The sequence below is a fragment of the Syngnathus leptorhynchus genome, chromosome 2, assembly GCF_054491065.1.
Source record: "Syngnathus leptorhynchus isolate UIUO chromosome 2, UIUO_Slep, whole genome shotgun sequence".
Taxonomy (NCBI): domain Eukaryota; kingdom Metazoa; phylum Chordata; class Actinopteri; order Syngnathiformes; family Syngnathidae; genus Syngnathus; species Syngnathus leptorhynchus.
The window spans coordinates 12,619,685-12,637,009 of NC_141196.1; the positions used below are offsets into that span (position 1 = coordinate 12,619,685).

At 40.8% G+C, this 17,325-nt stretch overlaps 1 protein-coding gene across 4 annotated transcripts in view; it reads left to right on the forward strand.

Annotated features, from left to right (window-relative positions):
* Window positions 1–17,325, forward strand: part of enox2 (ecto-NOX disulfide-thiol exchanger 2) — a 142,413-nt gene that overhangs the window by 40,223 nt on the left and 84,865 nt on the right. For 2 of the 4 annotated variants that reach the window (XM_085905963.1, XM_085905962.1), the window contains exon 2: window positions 9,448–9,550. The exons of the other annotated variants lie outside the window; for them this stretch is intronic. The gene's annotated coding sequence lies outside the window, so the exon portion shown is untranslated. The remainder of the gene's footprint in view (window positions 1–9,447; window positions 9,551–17,325) is intronic. 4 annotated transcript variants of the gene reach the window in all.

Genomic DNA, 17,325 nt, shown 5'->3' on the forward strand with positions numbered 1-17,325 from the left:
GACAGTATTCTGGCCTTCAGCAAAAGTGTATACCTTGGAAATGAGTGTATAGCAAATGCGGTCGAAGACCTTTTGGTCTGGCAGTGGGCAGAATAATTTGATTCTCAGTTTGACCAAGGTTTTTTGACTTGAACTATGCAACCTGCATTTGTACATTAATATTTATATGATTTTGTATTTTTCCTTTCTGTGTGAGCTTGTGTGTGTTTTAGGCACTGTCCTTGAGTTTGAATCCACATTTATATATGTAAATATACACTACTCGCATATAAAAGTTGGAACACATACAGTAACCCGTCATATTTTGACCATCATAAAACGTACACAGTTCAGGCAATGTTTATGTGACCGGTGAAACATTTTCAACTATCATACAAGTATAAAAACAAATTACCATAATCAAACTAAAATAGACTAGAACCACTCATCGTTTCTAGATACCTGAGAGGGACGAGATGGGAACATCTCTAGCCATTTTTACCCTTGTCATTATCCATCAAGTGCTAATTCTGTCAGTATGCAATCTTATGTTTCATCAATTTGTGTTGGTTATATAGTACTTAACATCCAGACACTTTACTGTGGCACAGTAAAAGGAAATAAGGTCAGGCAGTCAGAATAGTTTATTGGTAAGCTTCTCTGGACATTTTCATTCGAGTCATTATCCACTATGCTGTCAGCTGCATTGTATTTATGTTAGCATCTATCAGCAAGACAGTGAGAGATAATACCTCCCTGCAGAGATTGTGTTGTTGTTTTTTTAGGAAAAAAAAAGCATGCGCCACAATTTTGTTTGTGCCTTTTGGTGGTGTGTTCACGTGAACCAGTGAACTGTAGCTGAATCCTTACACTGAGAGCTTTTCAATGTTTCCAAGGTTGAATAAATTGGAATGCATTGTTGGTGTCAGTGAATGGTTGTTCAGAAGTATTGGAATGGCAAGGTCAGCTTGTTTGTTTTTGCTGTTAACTGAAGTCGCTTTCAAATCAAAAAATGAATATGAGACAAAAGTTCCAGCTTTAATTTCATAGTTCATCAATAAAGACGAGTGAAGCAGCCGTGCAAGCCCAAGCCATGACTTTACCTCCACCGAGCCTCACAGATGAGCTTGTGTGGGTTTGATCATTTCTTTTTCCATACTTTGACCTTTCCATCCCTTTGGTAAAGGTTAATCTTGGTCTCATCAGTGGCTCGTCTCTGTACTGCTTAACAAAATCCAAGCTAGCCTTCCAGTCCTCATTGATGATGTAATTCAAAATGGTAGCAGCAGAATGACTTATTAAGCAATTGACAGAAAAATGCATCCAAACTAATCAGGAGAAGCTTCATCATGCAACAAGACAACAAACTTCATCATGGGGGACAAAGTGGAATATTTCAGACTGGCCAAGTCAGTCACCAAACCTTAACCCAATAGAGGATGCATTTCATCTCCTGAGGATGAGACGGAGAAAAAACAACGAAGAATGGAAAGAAGCTGCACTAAAGGCCTGGAAATGAAGAATGCCACTCAGGCAGTTGTTGCAAGGAAGGTTTATGCTACAAATTATTAAACGGTAGTCCCTTTAAATTATTTGAATAATGTCTGTTCCAATATTTTGTTCTCCTGAAAATTGTGTCGATTCAAACAAAAAGCACTGCGATCTGAGTTGTTTAACACATTACATGTAGAGACTATGAAACAAAAGCTGAATATTTTTTGTCTCATATTCATCTTTTGATCTGAAACCCAAATGCCCAGTATACAAACAAAAGAAAATAATTCGAGGTCGGTCATGGAATGAATTCAAATTTTGAAAACTTTTGATTTACGCAACTTGCGATCCACAGCTCGTGTGCACAGAAAATCATGCAATTCCACCGAACTGGTCCCAAAAATAATTATTTTCCAATATTGTAGCCTATGTGCATTTGTCTATCTGTTCGTGCCAGTAACTGAAGTGACAGGCACAAGAATGACATGCTCTTCAATAAGATGTCAGAAGCCACATTATCGACGTGTGGATGCACTTTTTGTATACTTTTCGGTGAAGTGCAATGAGAGTTCTCTCCTCACAAAATGCGCCTTAGCTCAAAGTTTGTCAAACACTGCTCCGACAGCATTGGAGCGATCATCTGCATGCTGCTGATCCCCCAGCTGGCAGAGTGAGGTACGACTACCTCTAAAAGTTTTTAGACACGGGCTACTCTCACTGATTTTATTTCCCCCAAACATTTTTCCCACGCAAGTAAGGTGATTTTTTTTTCTGTTCATTTTTTTCCCCCCAAACTATTTGAGTTTTTGATGACAGCGTCCACGCAGCGTCTTCTCGAGGCATGGCTGGATGGAGCCATGAGAATTACAAAGCCTCCTCCTACCCCTCTTTCTCTCTCTCTCTGTCTCTCTCTCTTTCTCTCGCTCTCTCACACATCCGATCCAGAGAGTTCAGTCTTTGAGGGGGAGGGCGTCTGTGCATCACTTCCCTCCACCCGCGTTAAGAGCTTCGGTCGCCGGCGTCTTGTGCTTCACTCGCTCGCTCTCTCTCTCTCGCTCTCTCCCGGTGGATGTGCTCGAACTGGCACCGAAGCACGTCGTTGTCGTGAGGGTGGGACGTGCGTTTCCAGACAAGAGAGAAAGAGAGAGAGAAAGGGTGCAGGGGGGGGAAAAAATAAAAGGAGTCTCTTTTTGCGCGCGGGGTGGCTGCTGTGCTGTCATTGCAGCCCAGCCTGCCGAGCAGCGCGGACGGACCGGAGCGAAGTGGGGACGACGAACCGTGTCTCCATCCCGGGGATTTATTGACGGCAAGAGGACGATCACATAAAACAGGGGGAGGGAAACAAAATTGCATCTTTTGGAGCCGCTTTGGACGATGTTTCTGTTGCAGTACACAGGTACATGTTGATAACTTTTCAATGGTTTGGGTTTCACTGGAGCCCTCGGGTGACTTCTGCGGGCTTGTACCCGTTCACACTGCACCACTTCAGGGAACGTTTGATCACTGATCGTCATGTGGGTCCTTTAACTGCGCGTCTTCAATTTTTTCGTGTTTTATTATGCTGTGTAATTTGTTTTGCTGCGTAAATGATATCATTTTTTTTCTATACGCATTTTATCTTGATTGACATTGCAGTCTTGCTTATGCATAGATTATTGGATCCCTGTATGAGTTGGTTTTTCCACACCCTATATTAAATGTTGGCTGGTTGGATTGAGATGCTCAAAATTGATTTCCTAAGCATGGATCAGCCCAATTTTTTGTTATTGTTGTTGTGTGGTCTCACAGGATCTCATTAGCATCGTTACTGTTTTGAAGTGATCCCATTAACCTGCTCAACTGCGTTCAGCTTCCAGTGTTTATACTTTACGATATTGTAGATGTCCCGCAGCGTTGTTGGCCGACGAGCGTTTAGGGAAAAGGTGCTTCGCTACCTCTTGAATGAAAGTCTTGGCTGCGTTTATGTCTTTTGGAGTTAATCTACCTTAAGTATTCTGCAGGATTGTTGGGCTGTCAAGCTGTAAGGGCTGATGAAATTGTCTTGCTTTCCCTCCGTATGACATACATACTTGGTCTGTTATTAGAGGAAGCTCCCGTTTTGATTCATTCGATATACTGATATATTGAGACGTAGTTGCAGTTTTTATACCTTTTGACTGAATGTTCCAAGATTTCTCATAGATTTGTTGGCCCTAAATATATATTTTTTTAAAGTTCTTCCCTTCAGTTTATCCAGCTAAAACAATGCAAGATCTGGTGGAATTGGATTACTGCCCCTCAATCGAAAAGGTGTGATTTCTTGGCAATAACCCCCCCCCCCCCCCCCCCCCCCCCCCCCCCCACACACACTCCATCCTAATCATAATTTAGACTATGATTTATAGTTGTTACTCACATAAATTGTTTGAAAAGTGGTTTTCTGTATTAATGCTTTTTAAAGTACTATATGTCACAGTCAGACGCTCCAGTGCCCTGCAAACGTTTTGGTTATCTGTGGCGTAGTGATAAAATGGATTTGATTCCTTGAATGAACATCCTGTCTGGGTTTGTGCCATTGGCAAATGACTCTCAGCAGTATTGGCCTTTTGATTTATATGCTTGATCTGCTGTAGGATTTAAGAGTATTAGCAATGTGATATTTTCCTCGTGTAATCAAAGTTCACACTTAGGTTTGGTGCAATTACTGGCTGTAGAAGTGGTTTCCAGTCGTTACAATTACAATTAATTAGATACGAGTACATTGAGCTTGCCTACATTGACACGTGAAAAAGTTATTTTATTAAATAATATGTCATATTTTTAGGTTCGTTAAATGTATATTATCATCGATATCGTCATATTGAAAACCCAGATCGCACTTTTACCTTTCTGTGTCAATCTTGTGAGATCTTAAGAATTAGCATTACTTCTCCATCTTTCCTTTGTAATCGGTTTGTGAGAACAATACTTATTAAAAGTGTCTTATTAGCCCCTATAAAGGGGATGATTGCTGATTAAAAAGCAACTCTGGAACGTGTTAAGCCGCATTAGCTGATGTGGCGTATATACCACAACCGCTTGCCTCAACCTCCGAGTTGACGTGCGCATGCCCAAAGCGAATCTTTTTGGGACGCATTCGGCAGCTTAATGATCAGAAAAAACCAAGTCTATGATTTTCGGCTTTCCTATTCAATGTGTTTTGATGAAGCGTAAAATACAAATTCTAAGTTGGAAACTGGGATTCGAAACTAAGCCTTGCAATATGTCAAATAAATCCACCTTAAATTGTACTTGGGTCAGAGTATGGTTGATCGTGGTGGCAGCGTGCTTCTATTTTCAAAGTAATCAAAGCACGACATTGAGTTTCATACTGTTTCTGACAAGAAATTGGTCCTCTTCTTCACTACCTTTTAAATGAATGAATTCTTTGAGTGCCTTTGGCGACCCACAGGAAGAGAAAAAGGCCCATCCTACCTTCTATACGCACTGATCAATCCGCATCTATTAGCTAGCCCTTAATGGTACAAGGGAGCGAGTGGAAGGGGGTTGTTGCTTTTTGTTGCGCTGTGCTTGCTTGAGAGGGAGCGCTTAAATATTTCATCTCTGGCAGAGTACGATAGGGCTGCAGAACAAATGAGTGCTGAATGCAGAGCGAACGACTGACTGGTTGTATAGCCTGGGATGTCAGGAGACTTGACAGATTTGGGGATCTTTGCAAATTTTAATTGGTCGATTCCTGACAACCTGTACTTTCTAAAGTGAATTCCGTTGTTTGAGGCTGTCCAGAGGAATTATTAAAGCAAGTGGAGTAAACAACTATAATGGTGCTATGGTGAAACTGTTACCTCAATGAGATTACATCACTTTTATCGCTGTGGTGGGCAACTCAAGCTGGTGGTTCAAGCTGGCTCACCTGGACTGTTTGCCATCTTATCACAGGCAATATATCCTAAAAACACAAATGACATTTCTACTCAATTCCTTTGGCACCATTTGAAGAATCCAGGCGAGGCTGTCTTGAAAAATCATCTAGTTATCTTTCTATGCCTCCTCACCTTTTCCAGTAAAACTAGAGAACACAGAGAATGTCATTATGGTAAATTGAGGTGAAGATCAATTTCCATTATAGAGAGCAGCTCTATGACGGAATATCGTTCAATTTGTTGTTTTTCTGATTAAAGCAGTTTAGCTCAAGATGACTCCATGGTCAGCGGTTCAGCGTTGACTCATGCGGAATCTGCAGTTTGTCTCAATGCTTTGGAAGCATAAATAAGATGTTTGATGTGGACGCCAAGTCGCTGGAAACATCATGACTCACTTGAGTTTCTGTAACTCGAATTAATCAAAAGTAGACCTTCGTGGATGAGTGAACTTAAAGAAGGCCTTTCCTATGTGCTTAAATGGCACCACTTCTCCACGGAACTCCGTTGTTGGTTTTTTTCAGCAATCCCTCATAAGTTACAACAATCCATGTGAGCTATGAGCTCCGTTTCCCTTCACACGCCAGCAGTCAAAGGCTGTTGAGGTAATAATTCCATTGTTGACTTTTTACCCTCATCACTCTTGAATCTCTTTAGCATGTTAATGTAACGTAGTGATTGCTGTTTATTTCTGTGCCTACTGCTCACTTGTATATGCCCCACAGCAAGTCTGCTGTTTTCTAATGAACAAGGGCCGTGAAGATGTCAAGCTAATATTAAATAGTTGAGGAAAAAGTATAAAAGGCGGAGCTACAATATTCCTCTATCCCTCAAAAGATCAGCAGGCTCGGTTGTGGCAGCAGTAGTTCAACCTGCCATCTGGAATCCGAGTCGCTAAGAGAGCTTGGCAGCTCGATGTCAAGAGCTGCGGAGGATATTGGTGATACTGCTCAAGCTCTTCATGCCGTAATCGTTTTACTGATAAGCGACCGCGCACGGAAGCTTGAAATTGGAGCTAAGGACCCCGCAAGTTGAGGAGCTCCACAAGAGAACGTAGTCAGCCGTCAACGTGATTCCGGGAAGCGGTGAGGCGGGATGGCGGCTGCTTTCCTTGCCTGCAGAGTTAAACCCTTCTGACAGTCCCTTTGAGCACAGCATAGTCAAAGTGTTGCGAAGCCGCCGGATTATACCATTCACCGGGTTACAAGTTTCCTACATTTTAACACTCCCACCCCCCTAGCCTCCATAAAAGGCTGATCACAAAGTCAAGCCCAGAGGGCCAGATTCGGCCCGCCACACGATTTTAAGTGCCTGCTAAAGTTTGCCAGAATTTTTCCAAGTAACCCCAAAAAAAATTTAGGATAATTAATTGCAGGGCAATTATGTGACAAATGGGAGAGCAGAGGTGTCAAACTCTGGCTCGCAGACCAAATTTGTTGCACTGTTTTTCATTCATTCACTGTTTTTCATTCAAAATTAAATTAAAATCAAAATTGAAAATTAAATCAAATGGTTGCTTCTGTTGACACAAAAGATAAACGGTTTCTTTTACATTTTGTTCTTTTACTGGACAAAATATAAACCAAACCATGAAAATAAAAACCAATATACGTAAGAGCCACCTTTTTTTTTTTTTTTTTTTTTACACCATTTCTCTTCTAGTGATTATACATTTATTAGGTTTCACCATTATAACCTGCCCCCTGAGGGCTCCCATAACTGTAATGTGGCACGTGATGAAAATAAGTTTCACACCCCAGCCCTACAGCTTACAATAAGATAGCAACATTTGATTCATGGGCCTCAAATAGATGTCATGCTCTTATTTTTCACTGGTGATTTACTATGTTAAATATCCCGTCACTTAAAAAGCCGAGGTTCATCTATCCCTCTCAAACAGTGGTTCTGAACCTTGTTGGAGGTACCGAACTTCACCAGTTTTATATGTGCATTCACCGAACCCCTCGTTAGTGAAAATTATTATTTTTTTTTTTATTCAAGACATGGATGTCTTTTACTGGTGCACAAAATGAGCCGTGCATGAACATCACCTTGTTCAAAGAACAAAACCAACACAATGCATGAACTCACAACACATGACATACCTGCAAATCAGTGTGACTTTTGCTGTTGCCTTTGCGAGACCAGTTCAGATATGCATCATCACGAATTTACACAACATTCAGGTGTGTTCCGACCTCGCTCTGCCGAACCCCTAGGGTTCGATCGAACCCAAGTTAAGAACCACCGCTCTAGAAAGATTTGCTCAAACAAATTCACCATTTGGAGCAGCTCTTCTCCAGTTACAGTTTATTGGCAGGCGAGCATAATTGACTGGACGCTCTACAGATTGAACCATGGAGAGCCACCTAAAGTCAAGTGATCATTTGCTATGATAATGTAGAATTGGATTTTCTGGAAAATGGACTTTAAAAGTCATCCATTTTTTGATGTGCAACTGCTCCACCGGTGCCAATATTGGCCACCTATTAAGGAACAAATGATTTTGATTTGGACATTATGTGATTAGTGTCCTGCATTTCATATCCATCGGTTTGTCAAGCTTGACATGTATCATCACTTACTTGAGATGTACAGTCGACGGCCAGTTTAGCTTGCTGTTGTTAAGATCGTTTGTGTGTAGACTTGTTTGTTCGCCTCTTGCATTAGCTAAAGAAAGCAATATTTGATGCTGTGGCTGATTTCTCAGGTACCGCTGTGACTTATTTTTGTTCTGCATGAGAAAATCCAGTCAAAGGCAAGACTTGGGTCATTTGACGTTAATGAGGCACGAATTTAAAGTACCGGTACTCTTTCTGGTTGCCATACTTTTTGCAGAGAGCCATTTCAAAACTTTTAGGCATGCAATTCTTCACATTTAGCTGTAAATGAACTATTGGTTGTCTATAAACGGGAAGGGATAGAAAACAGATGACGACATTCGTCATTTTTGACAACACTAATAAATCCTCCTGCCGCTCACTTGCGGGTGGTGATCAACTTATACGAGCAGTAAACTGACAAGACCCTTCAAAACATGAATGAATGTGCCAGGTGTGTAAGGGAAGGAGGGATGCATGGTACGTTTTTATGGGGTTTGTTTTTTTAATGGAAAACAAACTCCCACTTGTGGGCAAATATCTTTTTTGTAAGTCATCCTATTGGGAGAACTGCAAATCTACACTTGTCAATTATGTTTCACTCAAAACAGACCTTTGAAAAAAAAAACATAATAGCATTCCACCAAACTATCTTAGGTTAGTATCATAATAATGAGACACTTTGAGCTTGTGTTGTACTTGCTATAAAACATCATGCAGGTACACACTTGTAGCTGCACTTCACAGTGTTTCCCACTTGGGTTGTACATTTTTTGTGCCTACCTGGCAGGGTGCCATTCCCAAGAGATGTTTTGCGCTATTGTATGCTAGCAGTTTTAACAAAAGCAGTTGGACAAGAAACAGTGTGATGGATCACTGTGGGGATATTCAATACACCGCTGATGTACACTGGATAAGTTAGCGGTGCATGCCACTGCTACAAATTATTCTTTAATGCCAGGTGATAAATGGATCCACTGAATTTCATTCACTTTTCAAGCTGAGTTTTAGACTATAAGTATAATAACTAGCCATTGCCCATATTGTGGCCTTATGTGAGTAGACATTTATCAGTTTTGCTGCCCTCCTCATGCAGTATTATTATAACACCCAGGTGCCTGGCGTTCATAGCGCACCACCCTTAAAATACACCATGCCGACTTTTAGAAACAGCTCACCTCTTGGATGTTCTAATGAGGTGTCTAACCGCATGCTCACACCAGGTGCTATGCTTCAGTCCACTTGACACCTAAAGTCAGGTATGTTTGTGCTGTTGTGTGCTCAAGTTTGTTTTTCTTCTTCTCTGGCAGGCTCAGAAGAAGTGGGCCCAATAAGATTGCTCAAGTAGGGGTCTCAAACATGCTGTTCGGGGGCCATTTGCAGCCCCTTATGTGACATCAGAGTTTGAATTTAGTGTAGCCCCTGTGTTTTCTTATTTTTATTTTTTTTTGTGTGTGTGTGGCTGTGTTTTACAGACACATTTCCAGAGAAATGTACAGAGAAATTTGTACTTTATGGGAAAGATGACTTTTTTGTGGAATATTGATGTGGCCCAGACACATCCAGACTCCCCATGAGGTGAGTCAATCACATACTCATCTGCAATATAGATCCATCCATCCATTTTCCATACCGCTTGTCCCCACGGGGGTTGCAGGCATGCTGGAGCCTATCCTAGCAGTCATTGGCCAGTAGGCGGTGGACACCCTCAACTGGTTGCCAGCCAATCACATGGCACACAGAGACAAGCAACCATCCGCACTCGCACTCACACCTAGGGGCAATTTGGAGTGCTCAATTGGCCTTACAAGCCTGTTTTGGGGATGTGGGAGGAAATCGGAGTGCCCGGAGAAAACCCACTCTGGCACAGGGAGAACATGCAAACGCCACACAGAAAGGGCCAGAGGTGCAATCAAATCCGCACCCTCCTAACTGTGAGGCGGACGTGCTAACCAATGAGCCTCTGTGCCGTAAAATTCCTGTAATATTGTTTCTTGCAAGTTAAGTATGATAACTATCATCTTGCTTTTTTATAAATAAACACAATTACTACTGTAGAAATACAGGCAGTCACACACTTGAGACGCTTTATGCAATTGCTGTGACGGAATCGAGAAATAATCTGGTCAAATTAACTATGTTTAGTCACGTACAGGCATGTTTGAACACCATTCTTGACAGTTATTGGTAATAACTACCATCCTGCTTAATAGAAACAAGGACAACAACAAAATCATCCTTATCTTGTCAAAAAGACCATGACATACTAGACTCGTGCCTGCATTCTGCTTGGCTCTTACTATAATTCATATAATTGCCCCTCTTGTCAGTACCTGATGATAAACACCAACTTGCACAAAAAAAACCCATTGAATTAAAATTGTCCAAAGTAAAAAAAAAAAATCACACACTTGATCAGATTTGTGGTTAGACTTTTTACATATTTTCCCCCAAATTAAAGTTAAACCGCAAATCACAATTTTCTGAATTCAGGTTCAGTTCTATTGCTGAAATGGAAATCCTTCTGTAAAACCTGCCAGATTCATTCAGAACATCTTGTGGAACATGTTTCTGAGAACTTGGGAAATCCTTGTCATAATATACAACTCTGAAGGACTAGATCCTCCTGGCTTGAACCACAAGTTTCTCCCCCCAAAGATTAATATACTCAAGATTTCTTCCATGGAGAGAATTGCGAAAGCAGACACTGTGGTTCTGCAGGCTGGACCGGAGAATGTGGGGAGTCCGGAGATTTTGCTTGTTTGGAGAGAAGCCATCACTCAGCTGTAATTGAGACCGAGAGTGCAGATTTCCGTAGTTTTTATAGTGGGGGTAAAGAAATGGCTCAGCCGGAAAACAAGGCACGGAAACAAAAGTGTATAGGACTGAATGGCCTTGGCAGTAACTAAGAATGTATGTTTAAAAGAGGGGTTGTCACAGACAAAATAAACAGAGGGTTATATTTTTATTTGAAAATATTTGTAAAGAATTTAACACATTAGTCAAGTTTTTCTTTTTTTTTTTTTTCATTTTTAACATGACGAAGGTCAGGATATTAATATATTTGTCTTTGGTAGGCAAAATTCCAACCCAATTTTTAATGGTTCAACTCATTTTTTTGTGTTACATAGCATGACAGTAGTCTGCTATACAAAAAGAGACAAAAAAGTACATGATAAGAGAACTGAACAATACTCAGCCGAAGAGTACAGAGTTAAAAGCTTTTGGCATTAAATTCTGAGCGCGATTGCTGCAGTCTCATTTCTTTAGTGGCTACTCCAAGCTGATGTTATAAGAACGTAATGGTTGTTGAAAGTGGCTTTAACATACAAACAATGGAATTGTTTTGTTGTTGTTAACAATTCCTCTACTTTTTTCTTAAATTTATTGCTAGAATCACACTGAATTGAATGCTGTAGATGACCATAGGCCTGAAGCCCGGTTCTCACGGCAGGATTTCAGCCCCAAATCTCAGCTCCCGACAATCATAGGCCGACCCCGATTCTAGTAATGGCTCCAAAGATAATCTTATCAGATAATCCTCCGGTGTGTAATGTGCTCAGGTTGATCTCGGCCACGTGGAAGGACGTCCAACCTCAAATCAGGAATATTCAATACGTTGGAGTTTTTTGGCCTGACTTCACACCGTATGGTGTCCCCCAAGGAACAAACAAGCACGCAGCCTATTGAGTGACGTGCAGCCAATCAGAAAACAAGGTGATGAGGAGGCATGGAAGCGCGGTGGAGAATCCAAAGTCAAACAATCACGGTGCAACAGAAAGTCCGTGCTCGCGCTGTCTCCACTTCTTTGAACAACGCCTCTTCTTTTGATTACACATTCTGCTAAAAACAAACCAAAAACGGTTGCTTCTTTGTCCATTTCTTTGTCTATTTGTTTACTCTGAAGGCACGCTAAATCTTGGGAGGTTTTGAAAGATTTCCCATCCAAGGTGGGAATATTCATGAATGAAATCGGTTTGTGTGTGATGTGTCAGTCTATTCTACACACGGTACGTTCAAAACTGTGATACATCAGATTTTTTTCTCAGTATGTATGGGGTCAGAAGACAATTTTCAAATCTTGCTGTGTGATCCAAGCTCTAGAGAGCCCAGCCCTGCACTAAAACATAACATTTGGTTTGTTCAAACACCCGCTTCATGTTTAGAACCATCTGTTTGGCCTTCTGTAGGAAGGAAGTGGGTGTTAACATAAGGATGACTGACACATTTTTTGTGGCAACTTTGTTTTTGTTTTTTAATTATCCAAACAAGCTAGTAGTGTAATGTGTCCATCACACATATGGTTTGTCACGATGCAGAAACTTTCATAGCTGAGGACTGGGATTAATAAACTAAAACTCAAGATCAAAAGAGACGCTGTGTCAGCTTGCATGTTTACCACAACGAAATTTCGCACAAGTAATGCTGTGCAAATTTTACAGTTCACCAGTATTACTTTTTCCCCTCATGCCACTTTCTCAGGAATGACAGGTCAGCACTTAAAAGGAGATGATCCAGCGATGGTTTGGAATGGGGTGTAATTTAGTGTTCTTGTAAATTATAGCTGTACTTTGGAGCGCCGGAACGCCATCCGAGTCAACCTTTGGTAGAATTTAACAACCAGACCTTCTGCCTTGGTGGCTTTGAAGGAATGACACAAAATCGTCTGTAATGGTACTGTAGTTATGATTCTACATTACCTCTACCTTTTGTTATGTCAATTGTAATGCAGCGTTTTGGAATGAAGTAGAGAAAGCACGCAGTGCAAGCACAGGAACAATTTGCAAATTCCACAACAAAAGGTGCAAATGACCTAGATTCAAAGCTTCTCGTCGTGGTTAGCGCCAGTGTTGCCCTAGTTCAAATAGTGAAACATCTTTCTTTGGAGGTTAGGATTGCTCATCTTCATAAAGCAAGACTACTTTATTCTGTCTGCTTTCAGAAAAGAAAAAGTTTTCACTCCATTGAATATCTCAGTACAGAGTAGGTGTACAGTCATGCATTAAGCTAGACATTTAATTTGTTCCATGAGCACACTCAAAACACTGTTTGCTCAAATCATCTTTCCCTACTGAAATGAATAGAAATGCCGTTAATCGGTTCTCGACTTCCAAAAAAGCAACAAAAATCTTTGTAACGTTGAATTGTATTGTACTTTCTAAAAGCATTGCGTAATTACATAATTAGGTAGAATGTAAAGTTTTTGGTTTTTTTTGGTCAACTCATTATGTTGCTCCTCCTGGCGTGTGCACCTCGACCACCTGGGAGCAGTAAAATTCAGGCATAGGTTGGACTAGATTTGTTGTATAGTCAAGATTTCCCCTTCAATCAATTACGTCATTGACGGGATCTGCAAAATAAGACATTACAGCAAACACGATCTCTTCCACTCCAGCGGCAGTCTGTGCTGCCATTGTTGATAAACCAAGGTTTCACAGCATACTGTTTGCATACTGTCAGATTTTTTTCCATTTGTTTCTCCAGGCACCACTCTACCTGGTTTCATTTTCTCATCATAGTTCAAATGACGCCTAAACAAGTACTGCATGAAGGGACATTTACTAAAGCTCAATGCATTGATACACACAGAGCATTCATGTATTCTTGCAACTGAATCATTTGTGTTATACTGCTGTTGGATCGCTCCCTTGAACTGACCAGTTAATTATAGTGCAGAAATCAGCAAGCTTAATGCTTTATAATATCAATAAGCAAATAGTTTGCTGTTAGATTGGAACCTTGAATAGCAAACACGATTCATACTGGGATACTGTTATGAGAAAATTATGGAAATGGAAGTAGTCTAAATCTGGCGGCAGGTTACATTTGGCTAAAAAAAAAAAGTTAAAAAACAAATAACGAATCACAATACATGTGGTTCATCTCATTTGCCAGGAATAATTTCTCCCAGCTCATTTCCATGCATCACTTTTCATTGTTTGCTCACCCACAGGCCCACACCACCTTCACTTACCTTTGGCCAACGTTCACATCGCTGCAGTTCTTTCAATGATCTGCCCTAAAGGCTGAATACCAGTCATGGGCGAGCCTGTGGCCTTAAGGACACACGCTGACAACAGCTGAATTAACATCATGGCACCAAACACAGCCATTACAGACACCGAGGTAATTGGATTTGCAAATCAGTTGGGGCTACGGATTTGTAGCGGCACTGGGCTGGATAGGTCATATTTCAGCCACTTGCGTGCAATTTGTCACAGGAGGCTTTTGGCGGTAATGAGAAAGTAGCACAAGGGAGTGTCTCCTTTTGTCCATTGCCGACGTCCTACGACAGGATATTTGTGAGAATGTTTTGGCCCCTTACAATTAGAACCGTGTTTAGGATGGCTATCCATCGTCATAACATATTGCTCTCTATTGTCACTGGAAACAATGTGAGAATGACTGTGTTCAGTATAATAAATTACAACAATATAGTGAAGCCCAACAATTTGTAGGGACAGAGCCCTGCTGGGCATAGTGATATCACAAGGTACAAAGCTCTATTGTGAGTTAAATAAAGTGCCTCAAGTCACTCCACCATAGTTCTTGGCTCCAATTTATCACCAATGTGCAGAAAAGCTCTTCTTTAGCCCAAATGAAGCTGCTCAACTAACTTTGGCACCAAGCTGGGACAAGATGGGCTAAAAGCAATATTTTCATTGCTTTGGTCTGAGCACAAAAACCTTTCAGCATACATCAAAGGATATATTTAATAGTTTCATGTGAATTTGCCAATACCAAATATACTAAAATCAAAACAAAAGACAGCTTTTCATCTAAGTGTCCGATAGCAATAGAAAAATACACTATGGCACGGAAACCAAAGCCTGATCAGGATTTACCTGATCTGTAATGTAAACTCATAATCTTGTGATCCATCAAGGTTTGCGGGAAGATGTGTTGTTTTACAGTTGGTGTTTTGTGGTTTGCTAGTGTTAGTTTAAAGACAGCAGTTTATCAGACTCAAGGCTTACATATTATTTGTCATGTTGTTTGAATTAATTTCCAATCCACAAGTGCTTGATCTTGACACTAGAATAGTAATTTAATTCCGTTGGACTTGCACTTTTCCACGTAGTTTGTGTCTCGTTGACGTGAAAATAACTTGATAATAAATCAACTTTCGTGGCTCACTGGCACGTGGGTGTACGAGAAACGACAATCCATTTCACCAACTTAATCTGTGAAAGCTGAAGTGAAGCTGAGGTTCTTAGTCATCCTCTGCGAGCTTGTCCCAGCAGAAGTCCGCGAGCTAGATCGATATGAAGATTAATTATTGTGTCCAACTTGAGGGCTGGCGCTACCTCACCTAGATTTCTTTCCAGGCCTCCCGTGAATGCCTTTCCTTTTCCTGATGAGTGTCAAGGATCGGCTTGTTAGTGCAGTCCTTGGACCGAAGCTTGGCTGTGAGAAAATTGGACAGAGGGCTCCAGTGGCAGCATGCTGAGGCGTATCGCTTTAGCAGCTCAGTTCACCATCACCTAGCAATGGTCTTAATGCTCTCCAATATAAGGTATTAGGTTAAGTGTTCTCAAAGGATCAGCACAACTTCTCCTCGTATGAATTGTTGCTTTGTCTGGATTGACCATGCCTGTTGTATTGGTCTTAGAAGTTATTGCTTGTAATTATTCAAAGGGTGGTTGATTCTTTGAAGCAGGCTTTTCAGACTGATACTGGCAATTTTGTTTTATTGTTGTGACATCAACTCAAGTACTCATTCAGCACATTCCTCAATAATAGCTCACCAACCAAATGAAGCACTTGGTCACGCCAGCCACATTCCTCTCTTTTGTTTGTTTTCTTCATGGTTAGATCCAAATTCTTAAAGACATTATCTATTATTCCTTGTGATTTTGTGGAATACCACAGAGCATCATTGCGGGTTGACTTACAAGTTGCCCGAATTTCATAGTATTTTTTTTTCCCACGTGAGAAATTGTACACAGTGCACCGCATCCCAAATTATGATGCAATTGATGATGTTTTTTTTCATTGTCATGCATAACATGAGTTGGGAATAGGGTAATTGTATTTTTGTTATAACTTTTTATGTCATTTGTTTTTTGTGGCATTTGGTTAAGAAGGTTCAACTGAATAATACATCAAGTCATAGAACCGAGTGTATGACATTAGGACAGATGGCAGCAATATAAAAAGTAGATCGTGGGAGACATTTAGCATCTCAAGCCATCTTGTATGAGCTCTGGGGCTACGTTTCTTTGAGCACTATTAGTATTTAAACGGGGCAGAGCTCACTTTTACAGTCCTAGCTTGGCCATGAAAGGCTCACCTATGCTTCATCTTATGTCTTGAAAACATCATTGGCTCCGTCATCCTATTAGCTGCTGTACGCATAGCAACAGGTGGATACACAAGTTCATTGTGCTTTCTTTGTACATCCAATTTGTTACCTGTCATGCTGCAACACCAGCATAGACAGATGAACAAAGACAATAAATTCCAGAACAATTTTCAGACCAATTACACAGTGGTTGGAAATCTCTTGTATCGGGTGGAGTGAGTGAGTGAGACAAATGGACTAATTTTTCCAACGCACCTGAGCATTGTAGTGTTAAATAAGCATTTATTTCCGAGCTATTGTCATCAAGGGAAGAATACACATTTACCTATACATCAACAGCACAGTTTTCCCATTACTTTACAAGCGTCGTTGTCTCTGACCATGCAAACAATACAGTCTGTACGATGCACACTTTACATTCCTTTTCACTGGCCATCCGATTGACACATTATTTGGATGTCCCGTGGTGCCCGCGGGTTAACAAAGCAGCAGGGAAATAACAGCCTAACTCCATGGTTAGAAGTGTTACTGTGTACAGCTGTCTGCCCAAATCTCCCCTGGAGTAATATTTTGACAAAGGCTTTTTGAAAAGCAGTGCTGTCACCCCCCTGGCCAGACACACTCATTAGCCAGCACCGCGAGGAAAAAGTGTTAGTTTAGTGAGAGAAAACCCGGTGACACGCCTACTTAATGTGATTCCTCCATTGAAGCTGGCCAACAATTACTTGTGAGATACATTGTCCACTTTATATATAAAAAAACGCCCCTCTCAAGTAGATGCCTTGCTTCACATCAGAAAAAAAGTATCTTGTAATTGTCACAGTCTGCATGCTATTGCTCACGTAGAAACATGAAAAAGTTCATTCCTGTGCCCATTTGAATGCTCTTTATGATCAAAACAGTAGCAAATATCGAGACGCTCGGAGACCCTCAAGTGTGGAAATGTGATGCTTGTTATAAATGGTTCCACAATATATTTAGTACAGAATATGTTGTCTGAAGACTGCAAATTTATCAATGATAAGCATTTCAGAAAACCTTGACGTGA